General features: G+C 38.8%; 1 protein-coding gene across 21 annotated transcripts in view; it reads right to left on the bottom strand.

The window, feature by feature from the left end:
* The window catches only part of ZBTB20 (zinc finger and BTB domain containing 20), a 643,318-nt gene that overhangs the window by 301,058 nt on the left and 314,636 nt on the right, over positions 1-27,624 (bottom strand). For 17 of the 21 annotated variants that reach the window (XM_077341935.1, XM_077341943.1, XM_077341936.1 and 14 more), the window contains one exon: positions 20,055-20,138. The exons of the other annotated variants lie outside the window; for them this stretch is intronic. The gene's annotated coding sequence lies outside the window, so the exon portion shown is untranslated. The remainder of the gene's footprint in view (positions 1-20,054; positions 20,139-27,624) is intronic. 21 annotated transcript variants of the gene reach the window in all.

Genomic DNA, 27,624 nt, shown 5'->3' with positions numbered 1-27,624 from the left:
CACCTGAACTACATAGCATTCTCTTTCAATCATGAATCCCCTTCTAATTAATAACTCAAATGGCCCCTATAACTATAATAATAAACCTGCTATGCCATTGTTATATTGCTTAGGTAAAACAAAGCAAGCACCATCATGTAAAATGTAAACACAGAGTGACTTACAGAGACCCAAAAATGAAAGATGCTTTGCTGTATTTTTACATATGCTAGGGAAAAAATTAAATTCAGTTACTGTGTAGATTTGGTAAACTGGGTTTACCCTACCCTATTCCACTGGCAAAAGTAGCCTTCCCAAAAGGTGTTGCTTGGAAACACAGGACCTTTGAACAAGAAGCCATACAAGAGGGTTGTTGGTGAACTTAAGTGAGCTCATCTCTCATCTCTTTTATCAATGGGACAACAATAAGATATAATCCAAAAAAACCAAAATATGTGCGGGGTTCTAAAAGCCTGAAAGACAGCTTCTGGAGTAAATATTCACATTTCATTCTGTTTTCTGTCCCATGAAACCCAAAATCTTGCTCCTATGGGTTAAGAGATTACTGCTACCAATGTGAGAAGAAGGGAGAGGGCTGTCTCTAATGGAAATTCCATGGAAGTAACAATGACAGTGTTTTGAACTAATCCAAACTCTCTCTAGTATGAAAAAGGCATGATAGATTTTGATGTATATAGGGCAGCAGAACTGAATGAAGGACGAAGAAACAGAACTATCTAACAAAGAGAACAAACATATTCTCCCCTGACAGCTGTTCTTTACAGACATTAGCCTGTATTTCTCTTTGTTTGTGAGACCAAATAAGTATCTGAGTAGATGAGAACTCCCCCCCTTTGATCCTAGATATCATCTTTAGATTAAGAGCTGACTGACACACAGATATTTGTCTGCAGTTAACTCCAGCTTTTGGTGGTGAATTGTACAAATGGCCCATCACAGCCACAAGACCACGAGGGTGGGGTGGGGAACCACTGACATATCTTTGTAAACCTGAAAATCAATGTTTTCAATTCAGCTATCATCCAATATATCATATTTAGATCTAATTAAAATGGAGGATATTTAGATTTAGGTGAAACAAGAATAGTCATTTGCTGACAAAGATAGCAGAAAACATACTCCCCCCCCCCAACATACTAAAAGGGAAAGAAACAAACAAACCCACATGTAGCTGCCTTTTAAAAATCTAGGCATCAGTAGAAGCGGTGATTACTTAAAGCATGACTTTTAGAGGGCTCATGGATTCATTTAAATGCTTGCGACAAATCAATGAATGACATGTAGTTGATTGTTACAAGTCTATACACTTAATGCATTTTAAGATGGCCCTTGAGACCATCCCTTCTACAACTGAAAGCAATTTGTAGTGTGTATTTGATATGCTCATTCTGTATTTCTATGTTTGCTTGCATACTATTTGATCTTAGTCAAAAAAAGGTTGAGAAGCAATGTACTTGCTTTCTGTGATTGCTATGTGAAGTAAAAATAACCCAGTACGCAAAAACCCTAGAAAACTTGCAAGGCCCCCTCTTCTGGCCATTCAATCTCATTTTTACAAACATGCATATTCACTGCACTCAATTTGTTAATTTTATCCTCCTTTTGAGCAGTCAAGGGTTTCAGTTTGGATATTTGTCTACTCTGTGTTTTATGACCTACCGCTATGCAACAGCACAGTATTGTTTCAGCTGTGCAAAATGATTTTTTCCCTTTCCTGAGGGACACCTCAAACCTACAAAGGTAGTATGATAATGTTGGAAATAAAATTCGACATGAAGCACCTGTGAAAGCACATGCTAAATTATATTGGGCTAGCAGTTTCAGAAGCATCTATTTACAAGGGATATCTGCAAGGAATTTGCAGAGTGGCACCCCATTTCTCCTGCCTTACTTTCTCCCCTATCCCCATCCCTTCTCTGTCACTCTTTCCCCCAAAACCCTTTCTCTATCACACACACACACACTTTCTCCCACAGCCTGCTTCTCTGTCACTCTCCCTCTTTCTCCTCCAAATCCCTTCTCTGTCAGTCTTTCTCCTTCTCTGCAAGGCTTGTGTGTGAAGGATTTGACTCAGTCAGCCAATCCCTTCTCCATGATTTCCTGCCTGTCTACCTGGCTGTTACCCTCTTTACTGTTCTGGCTGCCCAGATTGTAGAGGTAGCAACAGCTGCCATAGTGGCGGGTAGATAAAATGTTGGGGGTTCAGCAAAGGCTCCTGGTTCTTCTTTTCCACCTTCTGAGGAAGTGACAGAGGTAGGTGAGGCAGTGGTCAGTTTGGAATGAGTGGGTGTTGGTTGGTGAGGCTTCCGGTTCCCCTTCCCTGCCATCCATGTTGTTTTGTCATGTTAGTAGTATATATATATATACTAGTAAATAAGCCTGCTGCACTCTGAATGCAGCGGGCGCTAGCAGGGCTTGGGAGTCTCCGGGGCCGGTGCGGGCATGGGGCAGTGCATGAACCAGCTCGTTCTGGGCCCCCTCCGCAGTGTGGCCTACCTGGGCCTGTGGTGGCGCTGGAGGTGAGGACGCCGCAGCGCAGCAGCAATCTGCCCTGTCAGATCCAAGGCAGGTAATGGCGGCTGGGCAGCTGCGGGCGAGCAGGAAGGGGGGCTTTGCGCCTCCCGATTAGTCAGTCCGGCGGCTCGCAATTGGTCCCTTGCCGCCGGACTGACAATCGGAGGGCCCAAACGGCAAGCGCGCTTCCTCATCACGGACAGGGCCTGCCCTCGGGGCCCTTAACGAATTATTTAATCTGCTCCGCTAGGAGCGGTTAAAGACTAGTGGGAGACCTACAAGGACTTATAGAGGACATCTTGTTTAACCCTCCCTGACTACTCCCTCTTTCCTTTACCTATCCTCTTCACCTATCAGCCCCCATAGCATCTCCCCACTTCTTCTTCTTTCTCTCCTTTCCAGCCACAATCCAATCTACCTATATTTACCCTTCTATGTTGAGCTTTTCTCCCTTCCACACCTACACCTGATAAAACTATAGTTCAGTTGTAAAATGGCAGTCACCAGGCCAACTGGTGCAGTGGGGAACGCACTAAGACTTGCATGGAGGAACCTCACTTTCTCTTGTATCCCTAACCCCACTCCGTTTTCTCTTCCCCTCCTCCAGGAAACCTACATTATCAGCTTTGTCTCCTTTGTTCTCCCCTTCCCAATCACCAGCCAATTTTATTTGTTCCCCAACCTTTAACTATATTTATTATTTCTCACTGACTTTCTCTAAAGCAGCTTCTATAATTCTACTGTACTTTATCCTACCAACAACCTTGGAAACTTAGGCTGACAACATGTGGCTGGCCTTAAATCACCCAGCAAGCTTTCATATCGGAGTGGGAATTCAAGGCTGGGTATCCCAAATCCTTGTCTGAAACTCTAATAATTATACCACACAAATACAGAGCCTTTATTGGAGTAATAGGAATGAAGAATAAAACAAGAATAAAATACAGCCACAGTGCAAAACCAGGTTTGCAAAACAAAACAGTTATCGACAATCATGTACCGTTACAGCAGTTGTAGCATTCATCTGTTCCAAGCTGGCAACTAAAATTTGAACTAAGATTAGTGTGATCACATGCATCTTGACTGGGTCCTTCTCATTCATCCTTGTCATTGTCCTCGTCGTTGTTGTCCTCCTCCTCCTCGCTTTTCTGCAGCATCTGCTATCCAATAGTAATGACCTGTCTGGCCTGGCTGAGTCATATAAGTTTCATGATAGCAAGTGGTTGCTGGTAGTCCTGGCCCCATAATTCCTCCTTCAAAAGCCAAAAGTGCCCTGTCCCATCTTTAACAACAGATCTTGAAGGCTAGCAATAATCACAGAATCATAGAGTTGGAAGGGGCCATGCAGGCCATCTAGTCCAACCCCCTGCTCAACGCAGGATCAGCCCTAAGCATCCTAAAGCATCCAAGAAAAGTGTGTATCCAACCTTTGCTTGAAGACTGCCAGTGAGGGGGAGTTCGCCACCTCCTTAGGCAGCCTATTCCACTGCTGAACTACTCTGACTGTGAAATTTTTCCCCCTAATATCTAGCCTATATCGTTGTACTTGTAGTTTAAACCCATTACTGCGCGTCCTTTCCTCTGCAGCCAACGGAAACAGCATCCTGCGCTCCCCCAAGTGACAACCTTTCAAATACTTAAAGAGGGCTATCATGTCCCCTCTCAACCTCCTTATCTCCAGGCTGAACATTCCCAAGTCCCTCATCTATCTTCATAGGGCTTGGTCCCATGGGAAGATAGGGCTTGAATCATAATGTGTAATTGCCTAGCAATGGCCAATGAGGGCATTCATTTCATAAAGCTACAGGTCGTGTTTTATATTCTTTTGAAAGGGTTTAAAACGCGCCCCCCATTTATTCTTATAGATTTCATATTTTTCTGCAAACCTGGGGCTATTTTTAGACTTTTTAGAAATATCTGTGCTGTCTGTTCATGGCTCCAGTTTAGGGATATGAGTATCCACAGATTTGGTTATGTTAACAATTAGATATCTTGATACACACACAGCAGACAGTTGCCATGCAGAAATCACCATGTTAAGCTTCCTTTAATTTTCCCCAAAGCCCTTGATTATTGTCATTTAGTACTATGATCAGAAGAGCCTCTTGTGGCGCAGAGTGGTAAGGCAGCATAAATGTTGTCTGAAAGCTCTGCCCATGAGGCTGGGAGTTCGATCCCAGCAGCCGGCTCAAGGTTGACTCAGCCTTCCATCCTTCCGAGGTCGGTGAAATGAGTACCCAGCTTGCTGGGGGGTAAACGGTAATGACTGGGGAAGGCACTGGCAAACCACCCCGTATTGAGTCTGCCATGAAAACGCTGGAAGGCGTCACCCCAAGGGTCAGACATGACTCGGTGCTTGCACGGGGGATACCTTTACCTTTACCTTTACTATGATCAGAGTTCAAGAAATTTAAACAGGGGGAGAGCACAGCCACTAAAGTTAGCCATAAGGTTCAAAGCTAGTTTTGTTAAAATTTATGTGCATTTGGAACTGCTTTATGTCTGACAAGAAACAGCTGAAATAATTGGATCTAATTCACATAGAATCTAATTCATAGGGAGCAGAGAAGTTTAGTATGTGGGCTTTGATTCAAACCTCTTTTGAGGTTGGGAGTCTCTCACCAAAATGTTAATCCAGCTTTGGACAGTTAAACAGTGATTACTAATGCCTACAGGTAGCTGGGAAAGGCATATATATCACTGGTTGACTGACTGTTCAGAACCTGCTTAATATGAGAAAGAAACTTAACCATCTCCCATGTACTGCAGAGTTAATGCCAAAAACTGAGAAATTCTTAATGGAATGAATAAAAGCCGTAACTCCTTACTTGAACATACAATAATAAAAGACCAATAAAATACTAATGACATAAGTGCAAACTGGAGTAAAATGCTTCCAAATGAAACATATGTTACCAGCTCTCCTTAAAAAAGGTTATACAAAAAAAAATGACATTGAATTTAAGATGATCCACCCTCCTTAAAAGAGCCAGGTGACCCTGGCCAGTCTCGGGTGTGCTCCTCCAATCAAGCCCTATCTTCCCAGCACCCCACCTCAAGTTGAGCTCCTGAGGGATCTGCTGCCTCAGTACCTATGGACTCTGGGAATGCTTCTGCACCTGTCTTTAGGCCCAGTCAACTCAGAGTCAGAAAATGTGAGGGAAAACAGTGAATCCCTTGCAAATTGATTGCACAGGTTGCTTCCAACCCTCTCCCTAGGTGACCACGAAACTGACCTTGCTTTTCTATACTTTCTGGCCAAGCAGAAGTATGCCCAACAACTCACATGAATGGCTTCCAGCCACTCTGTAATGGATGGAAAGATTGCCTTTCCCCTACTTTCTGCCTGAGCAAAAGTATGTCCCACAACTCAGTCATAGGGGCAACTTCCAGCCTTCTCCTCAACCAATGAAGGTTGGCATTTCTCTCCCTCTACATTTACCAGATAAGCCATAAAAAATGTACCAACAGCATTGTCAGCCTGTGTGACCAAGCTACATGGTCTCTTACCTATCTCTAACTATTCTGCAGCATTTCTGCAGCATTAGACATACAATAAAAATAATGATAATAATTATAATAATAATTGTAAACCCCTGCACCTGTGTTCTTTAAACAAAAATCTGCCTCTGTGGAAGGGAATTTGAATTGCACATCCCCTTAGCCTGCATTTTGTGAATCCTCCAATACCTCAATTTTTAATTTTATGTGGACCTCAACTTGAAATTTCTGTGTAAATAATTTGGCATTTGACTCCTGCCCCACCCTCGTCATACCGTCTGTCATTTTATGATGAGTCTCAATTTCGGGATCTGGCTCCAATGAGGTTTTTACTCCACCTACTGCCCTCCTCTTAGATCTCCCTTGTTTTCTAACCTAACAAGCAATTCATGAGGTAGCGCTCCTTGTTTTAAAAATCCATCTAGAAAACCCTGAGGCAGTCTCAGAAGGGGGAAGAAATGAAGATAGTCTTTCCCTGTTTATGGGGGGGGGGGGGAGGCAGTGGAAAGTGGCAACTAAACACTTTAATGGAGATTAGGAAGAAACAGGGTTAGTGGCTGTATACATTAAATTTAATCTAATTAAAAATAATAAAATTGTTATTTCCTGGGCAGGAGCACCACCCCCTCAAGGACATGCCTTCAAACTCCTGGCAAGACGCCAGCTGCTGCCGACCAACTGGATTGCTGGGCGGGGGGAGGGCAGTAGAATCATACAATCATAGAGTTGGAAGGGACCTCCTGGGTCATCTAGTCCAACCCCCTGCACTATGCAGGACGCTCACATCCATAATGCTCATCTACTGTAACCTGCCACCCGTTTGCCTTCACAGAATCAGCCTCTCCGTCAGATGGCTATCTAGCCTCTGTTTAAAAATTTCCAGAGATGGAGAACCCACCACCTCCGGAGGAAGCCTATTCCACTGAGAAACCGCTCTAACTGTCAGGAACTTCATCCGGATATTTAGGTGGAATTTCTTTTGAATTAATTTCATCCCATTCGTTCTGGTCTGTCCCTCTGGGGCAAGAAAGAACAATTCTGCTCCATCCTCCATATGGCAGCCTTTTAAATACTTGAAGATCGTTATCAGATCTCCTCTCAGTCGTCTGCTCTCTAGGCTAAACAGACCAAGCTCCCCCAACCTTTCTTCATATGTCTTGGACTCCAAACCCCTCACCATCTTTGTTGGCCTCTTCTAGACACGTTCCAGTTTGTCGACATCCCTGTGTCACATGGTTGCTTTCCCAAAATGGTTTTGCCCCCTGAGAGATGTCTGCTTGGGGATGCAGGGCAGTTGGAAAAATGCGAATACCTGGCTACCATGTTTTTCTCAGGATAAACATGATTTGTACAGAGTAGGGAGGAAAACACCAATCTTGGGTTCTAACCCCGTCTCTTCATGCAAAGCCTTGCAGCAATTAAAGATGGAGAAAAACCTCTCCGCCTCCTTCCCTTTGCTCCCAGCTGAGGCAGTGTGGAAAACTAAGCACATTTCCTCCAATCCATTTGACTCTCAACGTAAAAAGCTGACATACATTCAAATAACTGGATCTCTGAGCTCTAGAGTGAGTTATGCATGTAAATGTTTTTACTGAAATCAGCACGCTGACCTCTTTAAATTGTCATTAAAATTATTGTGTTTTTCTACAAGGATTATGCACTTGAAAGATGGACTTATGACAGGAAATTATTTGTCCGTGCTGCTAGATGCTCTTTGGCAGGCCATAGTCAGCTGAAATGTCACATGACCGCCACTCTGGCACATGCTCCAACCTTTCTTCCTCAGAGGTATGGCATTCCTCTTAGAGAGTGGATTGAAATGCTTGCAAATTCCTTTGAGGGAATTAATAAATTAATTTCTGCTGGTGTAATGTAGCCATAGCAGAGGTGGAGGTCAAATAAGGGGTGCCTCAAGCTCCCATTGGTGGACAGGGGACTAGAGGCTGTCCCTTCACCCTTTGGTGTACAGTGGTAAAGGGGAGGAGATTAAAAAAACGCTAGTGTTTATGTATTCAAAAACAGGCGTTTTCATGACCGTTCTAAAAGAAAAGTTGTTTTAAAGCTAGTTTTAAATACAGTACTGAATGAAATACATAATCAGAAATACCACAGTGACTTTTCCATGGCAAAACCTGCTCCAAATGCAGAAATAAAAACGCCAATGTCTTTTTGGGCAGACGTTTTGCGAGGTTTCCTAAAGTGCATGGAGAAAAGAGACACCTCACACCCTCCAGTTACGATAAAATACCCTCCTGAATATACCTCTCCACAAAGCCTTTCTCTCCCCCCCCCCCCGGGAAACTATCCTCAGAGGAGAAATCTCCAGTTCATTTCTGGAGCTATGCATCATCTTGAGAGTCTTCATGGAAATGCTAGCAGAACCCTTTTATTTTTAAAGCATATATATTTTTCTCCAACCCTTAACAAGAGCTTTCACCATTGTAATCCATTTGCAAGACAGTCCTGGCAGTAAGGGGGGTGGGGAATTAGCAGCCAGCCATGTGGTTGAAGCCGGAGGGGTGGGGAGGAGAGGCTGGCTATGATTTTTCCTGTGCCATGGATCAAATGTGGAACACATGTGGTGGGTTCAACTCAAGAAAAACTTGGGGAAAAGCTCTACTGCAGAATGTCTAGTGCCACCTTGCACAGGGATCTAAAATGAAGATTTTAAAAAGCCTATACTGCAGAGAAGGTCTCTATAGACATTAAGTATTTGTATAAATTTTATCTGAATTTAAGATGATTCCCCCCTCTTTTAAAAGCCTATGCAAAGTTTTTAAAAATCGACTTGTACTTGAAAACACATCATCTGTCTTAAGACATAATTCTGGGCCAGAAGGACCACAATGGTGCAGCACAACATAACACAGCCTATCAACCTGTGTTGCTTTAGTCAGAAAAAGTAATGCTATCAGTCAGCATAAACCTTCCATTTCTAGTGGGACACTGGAGCTATGCATATACTGGACATCCTCATTGCAAGGCTCCTTCTCATTTTCATGTGCATTTCACATGAAGATGATCTAGGTTGTCACCTGCCTATATGTTCTTTACAGGTGATTCAGGATATTCCAGATGCATTACTGGAAATGATAACAGGCTGGGTAAAGGCCATACAAACAAACAAACCCCAAAATATACTACAGATAATATTGCAGTGGAGTTGGCCAACAACAGCGAGCAAATAATTGAAGTTTCCACTCTACCAAAAGAAGCAGATTTGCAGGATGCCATTAGATCAGGAGTGGATCTCATCTGCAGAATGCAGCAACTTGAGGGTTTTTTTTTAACCAAATGTAAAAAAATAAAATAGGACAAGGAATATCTTCTCTTGAGAAAAAAAGCTGGCCACTTTATGTGAGCACATCTAGATTAAATTACTGCAATGCACTTTAAACACAACAGACACTGAAGATTATTTGGAAGCTTTAATGGATTCAGATTGCTACAGTGTAACCACCTGCAACAGGTTCCTGGGAGCAGAGTTTTGAAAGAACTTTGTGGACTTCCAATTCATTTCTAGACACAATTCAAATTGCTGTTTTATAGCTTTATATGGTCTAATGCCAAGATACCTCATGGTCTGCCTCCTCCCTACACGAACCTGCTCCTACATGAACTTTCTTCAACAGAAATCCTATTTTGTGCACTTCTCTTTTACTCTTCTAGGTCAGGGGTGGTTACCAGTAACAGGGTCTTTCTGTTGTGGTTTCCCTTTAGTCAAACAACTACTCTGCTTCTGTTTGCTTGGTGACTATTTTGAATTTGTTTCCCAGCCAAAATCTTCCTCATCCCTCTAGGATACTGGGGGGGGGGGGGGTTGATTGCAACTTTGCTATGAGTCTTGTTTCCAAAGGGCATGGAAATATTTTAATGCTTGTACTGACTTTATAGGTCATATTAATGTTCATTTTTTCATTGTATTTATAATTTTATCTTTTTGTACGGGGCCTTGAAAATTGTTATGAGGCATAGCAATTTATGTTTTTAAAATCCTTCAATGTTTAGCTTAACGCTAATATAGAACAAGAAAGGTTTAGAGATTTTAGGCAGAACATTAAAAGCAATTACGTTATTCAACCTCAGGATGGGTCCTATTTTGTGTTGTTTTCCAGTAAGAGGGTCAAGAAAACCTCTTTCTTGGCAGGATACTAATTTCTGATGATGTCAATTAAGAAAAACTTCTAACAGCATGCTGAATGGGGAGATAAGTTCGCTAAGAGAGTGTTTGCTTTATAAAAAACCCCAGATCTAAACCATGAATTATTGGTTGATGCTATCAACAGCAAGAGTAATACATTGTGTGACAAAAAGAACTAACCCAACCAAATTAAAAGAATTTAAAAAAGTGCCTGTGACAACTCTTAATTTTACCCTTTCTTTTTTCTTCTCATTCAATTAAGATGTAGGGATTTCAGCATGACAAGGCAGGATATTTCATTTAAACGTTTTCTAGCTCTTTCTAGAATAAAAACAAAAATGTTTTTCAGTATTCAAATATTCGTATATTGATATGGAACAAGGCTTCCAGAAGTAAGTGCATCCATTGGCAGGATATCTGACTGAAAATCTATCCACTTTATAGGCAAAAGGCTGGATCCTGTGATTCTGTTCTGCCCATGGTTGAGACTGGAGCCTAGGGAGGATGAGTTTTTGGGAGGGGAGAGACCTTAGCAAGGTTTAATGCTGTAAAGATCATCCTCCAAATCAGCCATTTTTTGCAGGGGAACTGACCTTGATAACCTGCAGACCAATTGTAAAAGTGGAAGATCTCTAGGCCTCACCTGAAGGTTGGTAACCCTTCTAGGGCCTCTACTTCTAGGGCCTCTAGGGCCAGTGAGGCATTATAATGGAGATAGAAAGGGACCGATGTCCCCCGCTTCCCTCTCCTACCCAGGGCTTTTCCTTCACTGCCTGGAGCAGTGCTACTTTGACAATGTTCCTAGCTCTTTCTGAAGCCTGGCCATAAAGCCTGTCAAGCTTTGATTAACTATGGAACAGCAAGTCATGTCATAGGTTGACAGAGATGTAGGAACCTGACCTGGGCAATCACCACTATTGCCACCTTGCCTCTTAGCTGTTCCTTTGGCTGCTTGTGTCTTGGCCATGAGTTAAAGGGCCTGTTCCCATGCCATCTATGGAGATGGTGAGCGGAACATCAAGAAGTCACACAAAGGTCTTACAGAGCGGCATCTTTGCCAACTCTCACCCTGTTCCAAGGAGGGCTTTCTCCAAGTTGGTTAACTAAATGAGCCCAGGAGGACCAGGTTGGGGCCCAGAATGATACTAAGCACACTATTAAGGCAACAGATTATTTTTCAGAAAATATAGAGCAAAATACGGAATTCCTGAGAGACTTTAGACACTCAAGAATGATTTTTTAAAAAGGTTGGATGGTGGTGTTTTTAACTTTTCAGCAGGATAACTATAAGAAAAAACACTGGGAAGTTCCTTCTATGTCAATAGCTGAACTGAATTTAAGAGGGAGTGGGGAGAGGAGTTTTAAAGCACGGAAAAAATATCTATCAACCCAAGAGATTTTATTAAATTAAATAATCTCTGGAACTAACTCTTCCAAAGGTTGGAAAACACTGCTGTCTGGATTAGGATCAGAATTCTGTGGTTTGGATTTTTTTAAAAAAATATATAAATCCAGCAAAGGAAGCCTTAAATTTTATGTATGCTTTCCATAGTATATAACCCTGGGAGCTCCCATTTCACAATACACAGGAAGAAGTCCGGCAATATTTGCAGTCTAACAATATTAAGATAAAGAGTTGGGGGAAGAGAAGAAGGATTTTAACTTTTTTTTAAAAAAAACCTTAAACATTGTAAAACATCCTAGAAGTTAAAAAACGTTTTAAAAACATATTTTTAAAAATAATAGTTCCAGATATACTAAGGTGACCAGATTGTCCCACTTTTGGAGGGACATCTGGGGGCACCTGGCAAACTGTACTTGTGTTGAAATTTAAAAATATATATTACAATACTATTTTTGCATTCTTTGCGCTCTATGAAAATTTAATCAAGAACTCCCTCGGTCAATGGTGTCCCGCTTTACCAATGTTAAAATCTGGTCACCTTAAGATATACATGTTTGTATTTCTTATACACATACAAAGTTTAGCTCCATTTCAAACTGAGCAGACTTTAAGCAGTAGTTTGTGTCACAGCAATGGGGCTGAATCTTCAAGAAAAATCAAACTGACTATGCCAAAATTTTCAGGCATACAGAAAACCAGCTTCCTGGGGCCTAGCCACAGCCGAATGATGCCTTGGGCACACACGCATATGCACATTTTGCTTTTGCTGTGCATTGACCCCCTAACTGGACTGATCAGCACAGCCAACTAAATACAGCACAGCTACAAATGTAACATAAAACAGCTTGGGCAGGAAACTAGCAGGGCTCTGGATCTTAAATCCCATGAGGGGAATCCACACAGGCTGCTGAAGATTTATTGTTTAGTTGGATAATTCATCCCTCAATACCCCCCTCTGGGGTTTGTGAGATGAGGTATCACCTCTTCTGGATGCAGAAATCAAACAAATACATAATAAATACATGTGGCCAAGAGAGAGTTTTAGCAGCAACAGCACCAAGTTTCAGCTAAACTAGGAACTCTTGCCTTCTGAGTCTCCAGCAGCAGAAACATCTGGTTGGTTTTAGATTCCCCTTGGATTCCCAACTTCAAAGGGAGCTATAAAGAATAACAAATACATGTACTGGCACTGCAAAAAGAAAAAAGAAAAAGAACAAGAAAAAAGGAGCAGCAGGAGAGAATGGTAAAATTGTCCTTATTTGACTGCTAGTGACAGGCTCCACAGGCAGAACTGTGAGAAAATTTCTCAGAATCTCAGGCACATCAACAGTTCTTGGTGAGTAGCTCCATACTGAACAGGAAATGTATGAGGTTTGCCCCCTGTGAAGGAGTCACACAACATTATTTTGCAATGATGGAGCACTGTTTTTGCATGACGCTAAACTGTATCCTGCTTTTTCTTAGCCATGAAGCTCAAGATGGCATACCCATCTAATCAGTGACAAAAGCCGGGGCAGCATAGCTTCAACAAAATTATGGTACCATGGGTCCTCTTGTGCAGTTACATTCTTTAACATTTGAAATATAACCTTTTCAGCTCCATTAGCCATTCCCTTGAGCCAGAGGTCACCAGCCACATGGGCAACAGGGACCCCGCTGACATCTTTTCCAGCGCCTGCCTTTAGAAAGTATGAGAGGTCAGATGGAGCTTTGACTTATCAGGGCTTCTGATTGGCCACTAGATATCTGATTGGATGTGCAATTTTTTTTGTAACTGTGACTGAAGGGAAGCTGTGTGCAAGCAATACAAAAAAAAACAATGTGCTGATTTTGTTTTGATGTTATTTTGTTTTGATGTTATAGTCTGCATAATGTTTCATGTAAGTTATAATGTTCTGTGTAAACCGCCCAGAGCTGCAAAGAAATGGGCGGTATAGAAATCTAAATAAATAAATAAATAAAATTTAAAAGGCATCCTGTTGAACAGAGCTACTGCCTGATAACGTTGAAGATGTATTATTTACATTCTGCATAAACTTACTCCCTGAAATTCTGTAGTTGGCTCCACCTCCTGCAATAGCCATTGTGTGTCTGCATCCACCATCCTATGTCAGAATTCCTCAGTTGCTCACAGGCTTAAAAAGGCTGGGAACCCCTGCCACGGGCATAAAACATTTACCTACCACTAGGACATTATGTAATGTGAAGAGACAAACAGATTATTTGTCACTATAAAGCTTTCCCAAAATATGGGATTATGGAAAACGCATGCCACTTCAATGTACGTATATACTACATTTTGCTCTATTGACCGTTAGAATTAATGAGGCAATCAGGGAAACTGTATTACAGTTTGCTCTGCTCTGAAAAAGTTCAGAATTATTAACACCATTGTAGTTGTGGTTAATGTAAAAATCCAGCTCCCAAAGCAATTGCAAGGAAATAATACTAAGAGGCAGCCCCTTACCCTGACCTGTCAGAATTTTGAATTCTGACTCCCACAGATCAGAAAACCACCAACTTGTTAGAATGACTGGCTACTGTAGATAATAAGCAACTTAAAGCTTTCCTTCTCCCAGGTACCAGAATGAACAAATGATTTTTAAAATTTATTTTAGTATGAAATGATAAAGCTTATAATTTAATATAGGCACGTGATTATCCAGAAAAGAAAAACAAATTGTTACATTCAATTAATAGAAAAAAACACAGTCCCTAAAAGCAAATTTCTGAAATATATAAAATCTGGCTCTATCTGTCAATATATTTAATTGCAGAAATTTCATTGGACTTGGTAGTCATAATTGCAAGAGAACTGGTACTGGAAGTTTTCAACAACATTTCTAAATTAATAAACTAAATTAATAAACATGAGCTGAGATCTGAAAGGAGAATGCACATTAAAAAGGGAAATGAGAAAGATTTGGGGAGTGGGGGGTCTTTCAATATTACAAATCAAAATTCTGACACAAGGGCCTATTACTCTCCCCTATACCATATAGTATATTTTAGGCTGGAAGCCTTCAGAGTAACAGGTTACTGTGCAGGAGAGCTTCATGTTACCAAAAATGGCCAGGTACATCGCTGTGGCGTATTAGCAGCATGCCCATTGGAGCGGGGGGAGAAAGGGTCTGTAGAAGTCTTCAGAAAATTCCCTTTTGCCTGCTGATAAAAAGGTGATGATAGTACCTAAGTTTCCATATCTTCCAGAACTGCAGATACATATAAAAGAGAGAGCCAGCTTGATGTAGTGTTAAGAACAGTGGCTTCTAATCTGGCGAGATGGGTTGATTCCCCACTCCCCCATGCAGCCAGCTGGGCGACCTTGGGCTAGTCACATTTCTGTTAGAGCTATTCTCACAGAGCGGTCTCTCTCAGCTGCACCTACCTCACAGGATGTCTGTTTTGGGAAGAGGAAAGAAAGGTTGCTATGAGACTCCCTCGGATAGTGAAAAATGGGATATAAAAACCAACTCTTCTTCTAAAATGTGATAGGAAAGGTTGAAAATGGAGGTTGAAAATTGAGAGGCAAATATAAAGATGGCTCTAAGGCAGTGGTCCCCAGGGACTGGTACCAGAGTGTGGATCACCTTTGGTGCTCTCCGGCGACCACCATGGCTGGGGCTCCCCCTCAGGGTGACTCTGCACAGCTGCTGCTGGCAGTTCCCCCCAGTGGGTGGCAGGAAGTCAGGAGCACCAGCAGGAAAGCAAGTGGAGCAGGGGCCCAGGCGGCGATGTCCCTCAGCAAAAGACTACTGCCCCTGGGCCTCAGTAAAATTGTCAAACGTTGATAAAAAGTGATAAAAGTGATAAAAAGGAAGAATATACAGATAGCAGGCCTTTTCCTGAAGGAAATTTGCTTATGAGTAGACCTGTGGTAGCAATCTTCCCTATGGAGCAGGAATTGTCCATGGTCTATTGAGTGCAGTCTGAAACATGTGTTTTAATTCTGATATGCAGAAAAGAGATTCTTCAGTAACACAAAAGTTGTTGTATGGAAACGGCCACAGGTACTAATAAAAGATCTAAAGAATTAAAAAGATAAATAATTGAAGGACACTATGAACACTGTGTCCTCATCTGGACTTGTTTTCTGTCACAATAAATGGCTTGTGGCTTCTATCTGTGCAATTGTTGAAGTTATATGTATAAGCTGATGTTCTAGGTATAAATTATGGTGATGAGTTGAACACATAATATTAATCCTCCAGTATATAAAAAAGTAGAATGGATTTTTCAAAAGAGAAAATATTCCTTATACTACGGCAATGTTGGTAAGACTCCGGCACCTAACAGAGCTCCTGAAAAATGTAATAACTAATAGCAAATTCTATAATATATAAAAATGATTTAATCCCACTTTTAAAATAAACCAAAACAATATACAGAAATTTGAAAATGCAATAAGAACATCATAATATCAGTAATAAAATTACCTTAATGACTATATAAAAATGCAAAATATAATACCACAATTTAGCCTAAGAACATTTTGACAGTAAACAAAATCAAAAAAGACAGAAAGATCTGCAAAACAGCATCAAGAAAAATGTTGCATCTTTGTAATTACCAGTGTCAAAAGACATAATATCAAGAAAATCAGTTCTCTCTGCTGCAAAATATTCTCTGAATAAAGAAGGAAATCTCATTTCTAATTTCTGTGTTCAGAATGGCATTCCTGGGTATGGGAAAAGTATACTCACTGTCATTCACAGAGTCACCTGCCTGTGGCAGGTAACAATTTCTTCTGTCACAGTAACTTGCTAACCCTTTGCCTCTTTAGAAGATAAAAAGTAGACCAGTTAAACGACGGGTGAACTGGTAATATTTATATCGTGAGTGCTCAGTAGAAAGGTATCTGTGATCTGTATTATACCTCAGAATGCTGTCTTCATATAAACACATTTGTTTTACTCAAGAATTTCTTGCATATGCTTATGTGGGAGGTGCTGTCATCCCTAGTATATCAGAAACGTAATTCAAATGATGCATTTTACTGAATCTTAGCATTCAGGCAACCCGCAGTTTTAAAATTGAATACAAACTAAAGACTTTTTAGAAAACAGGACTGGATTCCTGCTAAACTTCATTAAATTTGGAATATTTCCCATTTTTAAAATGGGAAAATTGCTCAAGAAAATACACCCTTTCTAGATTTTTTTATATACTACCATGTATCGTTTCCATTTTCTGGCTCTGAATTCTTCGTAATGAGGATATCATCAAAAAAAACAGCCAAATATTCTGCATTACTTCTATACAACAAAAAAAACTTCTTAAAATAATATTTTCCCATGTAAGCATTAGTAGTTTAACAGGATAAAAATTATTAAAGAAGAAACACAAACTATTCTATATTAGTTGTTTAGAAAGTTACTAGGTATGGGTTAAGATGTTTTTTTTTTTTTATTCCATGCATCCAGTTTTAGAGAGGAAGAAAGTGAGATGAGGGGAGGATGTACTGTATAGAAGACACAGATGTTCCTGGGAATACAGTGACAGAAAAAGAGCTCAATGAGAATTCCAGAGCCAAAAAAAGATCTTAAATAGCTCCATTGTCTTCCAGACTGAAGCTTTTAAAAAAGACTAGGAATTAAAAGGCGGTATTGTGGGCACTCTTCTCTTTCATGCCTTTTACTTTCAGTGAGCTTGTCATGAGGAAAAATGCTGGAACTATACAGCTAAGCAAAGTTACAAAAGTCAAGAAACAGAAAATAATTACACAATGGATTATTTAATAATCCAAATACATAAAGTATATTTTGTTTTTCATTGTGGATAAGAACAAAAATATTTACCTTAGTAGAGGGAAAGTATGGTCCTTAAATAGGCTTTATATCTTGACATTCAATACATTTTAGGATTTCCTATACTCTGCAGAAAGGTAGGATATAAATGTATAAAGGGATAGTAAAGTCTGGCCTTTTGAAAGATATTGTTCCCTAATCACTTAATTTATTAATTATATAATTATAAAGTTCTTTGACCTACCAAGCTAATCTAATGTAACACTAAAGAACCATAGCAATAATAATTATATCAATAATTTTAACCTTGCAAATTACACAGAATTTTAATTAAAATCTTCACCATAATTTTCACTAACACTGGTATATACCCACCCAATCTACAGAGAGAGCATGAATTCACCATATTGCACTTGTACTTGCTTTCTACAGGCAGGGTGAATTATCACGAGACATAATTAAGTTCCTACCCTACTCCATCCAGCTACATTGCTTTTAAATATTGATAAATGAACGGTAAAAAATACCTAATAAACAGAAATGGGCTATGTTTTTTATACTACCATTGTTACAGACAATGAGGGTTCCTACTTAGCATAATTATTTAAGACCCCTTAGACTATATGAAAACAGAGAAGGGATATATTAAAAAAGAAAATTATAAGTCTGAGTTTAGGTTTGTCAAGGGCAATTGTTTCTTATTTCTACATTTGCTGTGATCATAGGAGCTGCCATGTTGCTATCCTTCCTCTTTTCTTAGTTTCTTCAATTTAATTTTTTGTCTTTTATTGTGTCCTTTCTTTAAAATCATTTGAACTAATGTACAGATTCCAGAAAGACAGGAGTTCTAACACATTTTTGAATGGTTAGAATTAGCTCTGGAAGATGTGCAGAATTTCTAACAAGACAACTAAAGGTATATATGTAGAGTACTTCCCCTCTACCATCAAGCAGCCACTTGGTAGAAGGAGGAAAGGCAAGTCAGAAGCCATTCCATCCAGGGAGGTTTGGACCACAGATACAAAAACACAGCCTGGAAGGAAAATGGCTAGACAAACAGTTGGCCAGGATGTGTCAACGAGAACAGAGGATCTGTTCTCATTGCCATCTCTCTTTTCCTTCAGGCTGGCTCTTCGAACACCATCCGGGCTCTTAAATTAGCAAACATTTTGGGATGTCCCAAATGAAAACAAATTCCCTCCATTCATACATTTTATTCCCGTTAAGGTTTTGGGGAGGTAAGTGAACCTGGATTTTTTCCCCCTGTATTAAACATACAAGTACACAAAAGATACACAATGACAGTAACAGCTACAAATCAACAATCATGACGAAATATGGCAATGCACAGTTTTAGTTCAGAGTCCCCCATTCTGAGAAATTTGTTGTGGCTAATAAAGAGTTCAGTTTTTACTGAGGAACTAGTTGTAGCCAAATGAAAGATCAAAAAATCTTTGGACCCATTCTGTTATTCTGCATGTAAAGCACTAAGATATACTGTATTTGCCGGCATATAAGATGACTGGGCGTATAAGACAACCCCCCAGCATTTCCACTCAAAACATAGAGTTTGTTACATTACATTACAGTACTATGGGCCACTATGGGCAGCTATGTCAATCCCAACTGGTGCACCCGGCATATAGGATGACCTCCCCACTTGGAGGCATGTTTTTTAGGGGGGGAAAGTAGTCTTATATGCCGTAAATACTGTACTGATAATATTGGAATTGCATTTGACTCCATCACATTCTTTTTCTCAGGAAGATATATATGTATTTCTAGTTTATATCCATTATCAAGATCCCTTGTTCAGTGCCTATAATGATACTGAAAGGCATTTAAACTCTGAAAAAGAATTCCTTAAGTCTAGTTGTAATACACAATACTTGGAAAAATATGAACATATAAAAACATTAATTTAGACCTGACTACAATGAGATAGAAAAATACATTATAAAATACAGATTTACACCATTTCCTTTAAAACGTTGGAACAATAACTTAACTGGATCAGAGAGAGCAAAAAGATTAAATCTAGCAAGAATTTTGTTTCATTCATTGTGCACTGTCTAACTCACTGACAAATCTTATGAGGCCACACAGAAAACTTTTCGACTGAAAATTGTAAGAGGAGTTTTCAGATGTACCCAGGATTCTTGCCTTTTCTTGATTTGACAATGCCATTTTATATTGATATCAAAGGGAACAGAACTGGGAATTTCATGAAACAAAGTTAAGCAAAATATGAACTGAACAAAGTAGGTTTTCACGTCAGCATTTCCCTAAACCCTTCACAGATGTAACCAAGTCTCAATAAGAAAGAGTCAGAGAACTAGTCTATACAATCACCAGAATCAAGTTGCTGAGCTCTGCCTGGGCAGTACCATTTCTGGTTTGCATGTTTGTCCAGTCAGCAACAGCTGGTCTGAACAACTCTGTGAAATGATACAAATGATAATCTTGTTCACTTACAATTTCTTTTTCTTTAATTTGCCTTAAATTGACTTAAAGCAAGTAACAGGGGAGAAAATCTCATGCACATGCAATGCTCTAAGAAAACATTATACAAAAAGCGAATGACATAGTATCACCACATTGAATGTCAACCTGACTCCAACCACACCAGACAATAACATGAGGTGAGGAAAAGGAAAGGCAAAATATGATGAAGCCATATTTGAAGACATTCATTACAAAAAAGACACAGTAAAGAGAGACTGAGTAGCTGTCTTTTCCATCTTACCTTTGCTGTATCCTTTTTTTAAAAAAAAAATCACATGAAGTTCCTAAGCTCCACCATTTTGGGATAGATCAAACACAATGGAAGCTATAAAATAACAAACACTGGGTTAGAATGGGGTTCCATATTCTATTGTATTACATATAAAATGATACCATTAAAAAACAAACAAACAAACTTATGTTTAGTATAATGCCTGGAAGCTTGAGGGGGACATGAGAGGGGGAAAAATCTTTGCCTCCTCTAGCTACAAATATTAATTTCTCTGTTTCTGTTACATAATATATTCTGTATTTTTATTTATTCCATTACTTATAGCATGAGGTCCAATCATTAAAAGAATTCATTGTATAAAAAGTGATATAAAAAGGCTATTTGGAAGAAACAGTCATAAATTTCATCATGAGATATACCCATAGGCATTCTTTCCCTTTGAACATTACAGTGTAATATCAGTAGTGGTAAAATTGGGGGCAAGGGGAGAATCACACAAAGTTTAAATAAACACACCTTACTGATCTAGTAATATATGCTAGGTATAGCAGCCCAATCAGGAATGACTTCTGTATTAATTGAATGGGGAAATGAAATTAATGGGAAACCATTATCTATGCATGCATCAGAACATGAGTGAAACTCTAGAATGGATAATTATTTAGTGCTTTATGCAGAGAAAAATCACAATTCAAAAAGAAATACTACTTTAGCTATGAGTCCTGGTTCCCAGATGTAAATGTGGCACAGAAATATTAGTAAAAACTACATTAAAGAATACTCAGGCCCATTGCTGGAGCAAGACGTTTTACATTCTGGTCCATGTTTGTTGTTTACATGAGTTATGGAATATGTTAAATAGAATTTGTTTTCGGTTAACACAATTATTTTTAAATGCACAAGACATTACAATGGAAGCAAGCTGCTTATATTTGGAGAAGCAGTGGCAGTATATGGATTGAGTATTTCATTATATTCATGGCTTGGGAAAGAACAGCAATATAAAGCATTAAATAAAATGAAATGGTATTTTGCAATGTAACCTACCAATATAGCAAAGGCTGGTTGAATTTGGAAAGTACAGTGTCTAAGTCTGATGCCATGTTATATATACATACCCAAAGTGCATTTATATTTGAGGCCTAACTATGCCAAATGAAAGAGCTTTCCTTATAAAAAGATGTGATGACTGAGGCATAACACTAGCAGGCTGCGTTGTCATTGAAACACATATAAAAACACTTCATTTTTAAATTGATGAACTTTCAGCCTTATTTTCAAAATTGTTTCATTGATTGCCATCTAAAATTCAGTGGTAAAACTATCTGGCTTGCAGAAGAGAAGAAAAGCCAGTACACTTCATAAAAGAAATGGAAGATAACATTAAATCGCTGGGACAGCTATAGTCCTCCATGTAACAAGAAGTGAGTTACTTCTCCCCCCCCCGTTTTTTTGTTTATTTAGTCACATGTTAGGATAGAATAAGAATTCATGCTTTGTTTTACCCTTCAGCTGCAAAAATAAAATCTTGCAAAAATGTGTTAAGCAAATAATGAAAAGCACCAAATCTGCCTGCTTAATTGCTCTTCAAACTGCTAGAAAGGTTATTTTCTTACCTTACGCTACGTCTTCTGCAATCTGATAGTGTCATTCAGTCAGTCATTTTAATGTCAGCCACTCTTTTATTATACAGAATACAAGTAATAATGAAATGGTGCTGATCTGCCTGCCTTCTCTCCATATAGTGTCTATATTTATACTTATGCTTCTATTTGAATCTATATTTATCTACTTTATCTGCCTACAGTGCATCTGTTTCTCAGACATACAGACAATATATTTATACACATATACCCTTACAAACATACTTAAATATATATATATATATATATATATCCATAAATAAATAAATAAATCCATAAATATATATATATTTATATATATATATATATACCCATAAATATATATATTTATATATATGGATCCATAAACACACATTCTACTGAGCTTAAGAATTTATACAAATGTACATCACGTTGTACTTCCAAAAGTGGCAACACGAGCACCATAAAAATGAGAAATGGTATAACGTGTGCCTAAAGATAGATAGAAATAGATATACACACATGTACACATAAATTCTACCAAGTTGATCAATAAAAGAGATGGTAAATGAGCCATCACTGAAGGTATGATTTGGAAGCATGGTCATTATTGAGCTACAGGCTAATTGTTCTTATCTTAAATTTACATGCCATTGCAAATATGCACTGGTGCCCAGCAACAGCTGTTAGTTCTATTACAGCCATGTTGTAGGGTTACTATGAAAGAGTCTCATTCACACAATGCTGGAAATGCTGGCTCCCTGCCTGCTCTATTGCTCCCACATTGGGCAAAGCAGCTATGAGAACTGTTTCTGTAAAACCGTTAATGGACTCTACACTGCAGATTTCCTGTTGTCAAATCGGTATTTTGATATTCTTATAAAAATCTACAGAATCTGAAGTTTTATTTAAAACAGAATATCAGCTTTCTGGCCCTTAGTGTTGTGTGGAAATATCTGGAACTGAGTTCACAAAAAGCGCTAAAGAACTGGAAACAAGTGTTTTTTTAACTTTTCACACCTTCCAAGTTTATATATCAAGATCTGTCAAATATATATTTGTACAGGGTTTCCTCCCACCCCACCCCCAATTATAGTGCATTTACTTTCCATTAATACACAGTAATAGTTAAAATATCAGATAAGAACTTGCACACTGCATACTTAATGTACCTAGTTTTAAACAGTTATTTTTTTTCCTTCCAATTTTCTTTTTGGGCTACTGAATGCATTTTTTCATACTTAAATATGAAAGTCTCTTTTGACTTATGAGATAACCTAATCAAAACTCTCATGATATATTTTTGAGGCCTACAGTGTTTTATTTCTAATGAGTTCCATTTTACTTCCCAATTAAATGCTTAGGGTGGGCTGGCACTGATTTCATCTGCCATCAAAAATGTTGTGCCATTCCATTCACAGGTTGTTAAGTTCCTTTGAAGCCAGCTATGTCATCTGAAGTCCTAAGAAACTTAAATGCCATTATTTTCAATCACACTGGTCATGAAAAGCTTGAGCCTGTTTGGGTCTACAAGGAAGACACAACTTAAATGCACGAAGAGTTCTTAAGTGACCCTTTCTTAGTTTAGATAAGGTTTAGATAAAACACAGTAAGCAAAAGCCATATTGTTTGGAAATATTTCAAACTAAAGATATGGAAAACTGTTGCATTAATATACTAACTATATGATTGTCATCCAAAATAATATAGTATTCATGATCAATGACTATAATGTTCCAATAATTTATTAGTGGGCAATGGTAAACTACTATATACAGGAGACTATAATCAAAATGTATTTTCTGAAAAACTGCACTTAAAACAATCTTCACTATTTAAAAATCTATACATAAAAGAGCATGTAAATATAACACACACACATATTCCCTTTGTCTGGTTTAGAAAAGTTGGTGAATATTATCCACAGTCAGGAAGCAAACACAAATCCATATACAAATAATACTAAATAAATATTTGGCTGGGAGGACAAATTAAAGGAAACTTCCAGCACTTCAAGAATGTTATTGCTTTAATGCACAAATGCCTTTGCTTTTTCATACTTTACTGGCAGCCTATATTTAGGATATTCAGAAAATATAGGTCACATAGAACTTTAGTGTTTTCAACTTGTCCTTCACTGCCCGTTGCTCCCATAAAATAATTTTGAGATTTCAATCTGCAATGCTGTCTGCATATTTCAGAACAAGACCCACTGAACTCAACTGAACTTACATCTGAGTAAACATGCTGAGCGCTTAGATGCACATGTAATGAAACAAACATTAACAAACACTAATCAGTAAGTCACATCAAAAAAATTCTGTTTTTTCTGTTAAGAGAGAACAAATGCATGCTTCAGTAAACATCAGTGATACAGCCTTTACTTTCCATAATGCTGGATGAATAGTAGCACTGAACTCATTTGCAATAAGAATACCAAGACTTCTAACTACTAAGGTAAACTGATACCTATTGTCCCCTTATGCTCCACAATTCAGCCCTAATCAACATTATCTATATACAGAGCACAGGACATCAGTATCATGGTACCATCTGGAGATTCTTCTTTTAACTGTTCAAAAGAAAAGAAGAAGCTTCTTTCTAATTTATCAGTGAATATATACAGCAGAGGTTTGAAATAAATGACAAGAGGATACTGTTCCCCAAGGTCATTTAAAGCAAATATCAGAGGAAGGCCATTACCTAGATGATGAAAACCCAAGCCGCCCTCTCTCAGCAGATCCTCCTGGAAAAGATGCTAAAATCTCTTCAACAACAACTGATCATTGGTACTTCCTAAGAAACAAAACCTTAAGCTGAAGATATTCATGTGCAATTTGGCAACATTATCACATCTCTAGGCACTAGCAGCTCTCTCATGTGCCCAATGAATTTTTTTTATTTGGAAAGAAAGCCAACTGTATGCTTTCAAAAATATGCTATCCCACTAATGCCCCAAGCATTACACCCTCTACTATAACAGAAGAAATTAATTATAAGGGTGAAACAGTTGTCAGCATCAACAACAAAGTTTTGCACCTCATGAATCTCTTTTGTAACATAAATCCAGAATTTTAATCTTTTTTTTTTTTTTGCGGGGGAACTAAAACCCTACAGATTACAGAACAAAAAGTTTCTATTTGAAGCAGAAATATCGACAGATGAAGTTCAAAATGCTATAAAGGACTGTCCAAATGGCATATCTCCCGGGCTTTTGCAATGAATTTTATAAATCTTTTCAGGGTCTAGTTGTTCTTTGAGTACTTTGATTGTTTTCTTTTCATTTTGAGTAAGAAAATTATTCCCACTCCTATGTAAGAGCCATTAACAACACAAATCCTGAAAAAATATATATTTGTCATGATTATTGGAACGAACACCATGCTGGTACAAGCCTTGGCGGGGGTGGGGGGAGATCAGTTAATGTTCTTATGACTAATGACAAACTTGGCATAATCCCAGAGAAATCTATATCATAACATTTGAGAAATGGGTTTTCCTACTTGTCAAAATACATTAAGCAACTATTGTGCTTTTGTATCACATACAGTGCAGGAAACGTATATTATGAGGATGAATACTTAACAGGAGAAGTTTTAAGAAAAAAACAAATGAGACTCCAGTCTATTGCACAATCTCCCATTGCCATCATTGTATGTGAATTGCTTCCAGAAAGACATGCAGGCAAATACAAGGACCACTGTTGCAAACCGAAAACCACCCAGAAATTTGTGAAGGCTCTAAAAACACCGTAAAAAGTTCCCATCTTCTGGGTGTGCACTGTGTGCATATGACAGTCTCAAAGATTTTTTCCAGGGCTTCAGAGATGATGCAGTCTAATTTTTAAAAAGCTTGTTCTTTTTTGTACACAAACTTTTTGCTTTCCTCAGTAAAGTACCATTTCATGGACTAAAATACCTTGGCGGTCTACAGGACTATATTTAGTTTTAATGTAAATATGACTGAATTGGAGATGATGATAATCCAGGAAGTGACAGTCAAATTTTCCATCTCAGTGGTAGCATGAAAAGTTCAACTAGCTAGGGGTACAGAGCTCACCCAATTAAATTATGAATTCTAAATTGGAACAATTGTATATAGAATGGAATGATACCAAGAATAAAGAGCAATGAGATTCCAAATGCAGAAATAAGTTATTAAGCACCAGAAATGAAAATTGTATAATGGGGCAGTTGTAATTTGATATGTTTGGAACTGGCTACATTGTGCAAAAATTCATAACAACCCCACATGGCAAGTCACTTAAGAAGCTCATTTCATGCCCTCATCAACCTGATTTTTATCAAACACATTCTGTCTTCTGACAAAATTAGACAGCATGAGGATCTAATTAAATTTCAGGAAATGCAGGAAAGAAGAGCTCAGTATACAGTCAAGGCTACATTCACCTGTAGACAGACAGCAAACTTTCCTCTACTAGACCCATTATGCACGGGGGGAATAACGCACATTCGGGGTGGAATGGTGGCAACTAAAATCACCGATAATGCACGGTGCTGGCTGCAACCGGCTGCAGATTCGGTGCATGCCGCCGAAAAAGCTGCGTTAATGAAACGCGGAAGAAAGCGCAGCTTCCGGGTGACTGGGGCACAACCAGAAGCAGTGCCGGGGTCACCGCATGTATAATCGGTTACTCTGGGTTTTGCCGCTGCTGCGTCCCATCCCGTGGATAAGCGGTTTGCTTCGCTTCTTCCCCCTCCGCGTTTTCCATGTGACCCGAAATTGGCGTTTTGGCGGCCGTGCATAATGGACCCTACTGAAAACTCAAAGTTTGTACAACCATCATATATGCAAACCTTTTCCTTTCTTTAAGACTGTAGTTTGAAAGTACTCTGAGAGGAGTTCCAAAACCTGGGACTCTTCTCCCCACCCCAGTGCTGCTTCAAGAAGATATTCACACCCTGTACACACCCTGCATATCACCTTTATGCTGTAGCAGAAACATCTTCAGTGGGATGTTACCCAGAATTTCAGAGGCAGTGTAAAGTCTCATGAATACTGTAAAACAACTTTAGGTACAATATTAATGCAAATCTTTGCATTATGACAGTGCACCTTAAAATTCTGAAAGACAACTTCTAGGGATTCCAGTTACACTTAGACCATCAAAAGAAGGATTAGTTTGGATGTGTGATAGGGGACACTCTACATGGGGTTACTTAGAGTTTTCCATTAGAAGACTCAAATAAATCATCATCCAGGAGAGACCTTAGGCTTTCTATAAAGGCTTTTTTTGTGTTCAAATATAATTTCCTTTTTTCATTTCTGATTACTAAAAAATTGTTTCAGGATAACACCGGAAAGTACACCAAGGAAAGTACACCAGTTCTCCTACAGGTTTTCTCAGTTCTGTGATTCTTGATGTCAGATTTGTGTCTGTTTTCCCCTTTAGCATAGGGTTTGACCTTTGCCTTATGTGGAAAATTGTTGCCATTTAATGGCATATACAATGTGAACAGATGAGCAAATGAACGTGCCTGAAATGTTGATGTTTTTGGGTCCAGTGATTGTGTTGTCTAGATGTATGTGGCAGCAAAGCTGGCATCTCAGTTTATTGCAAACTTAGTTACCAGGGTCTATGTTCAAATTAGATGTTGTATATAATTGTTTCATACACAGCATCCAGCCACCGCAAGAAGGTCTCTACAATACAGGGCAAACAACAAACCCTGTCATTTGAGGGAAAGGTCCCAAGAAAAATCACATTAATTCCTAACATTATTATTGAGGAATGCGAGTTTACAACATTTAGGAAAGTGATGAAGTATACTATGGCTTGGACTAATTAAATTCAGTGCACACACATACACACACAAAATACTATATTTGCTCCTGACACCTCACAATTGGAAACTCTAAATGTAAAGGACAGTTGCTTTACATTACACATCTTAGAACTGATTTTATAAGGTCTCTGTGTTAAATTAGAGTTACTTAGAATTAAAAGTGCCACA

This window comes from Paroedura picta, chromosome 6, assembly GCF_049243985.1.
Source record: "Paroedura picta isolate Pp20150507F chromosome 6, Ppicta_v3.0, whole genome shotgun sequence".
Lineage (NCBI taxonomy): Eukaryota > Metazoa > Chordata > Lepidosauria > Squamata > Gekkonidae > Paroedura > Paroedura picta.
The sequence above is the reverse complement of the archived record's forward strand: the minus strand, read 5'-3'. Positions and strand labels throughout refer to the sequence as shown.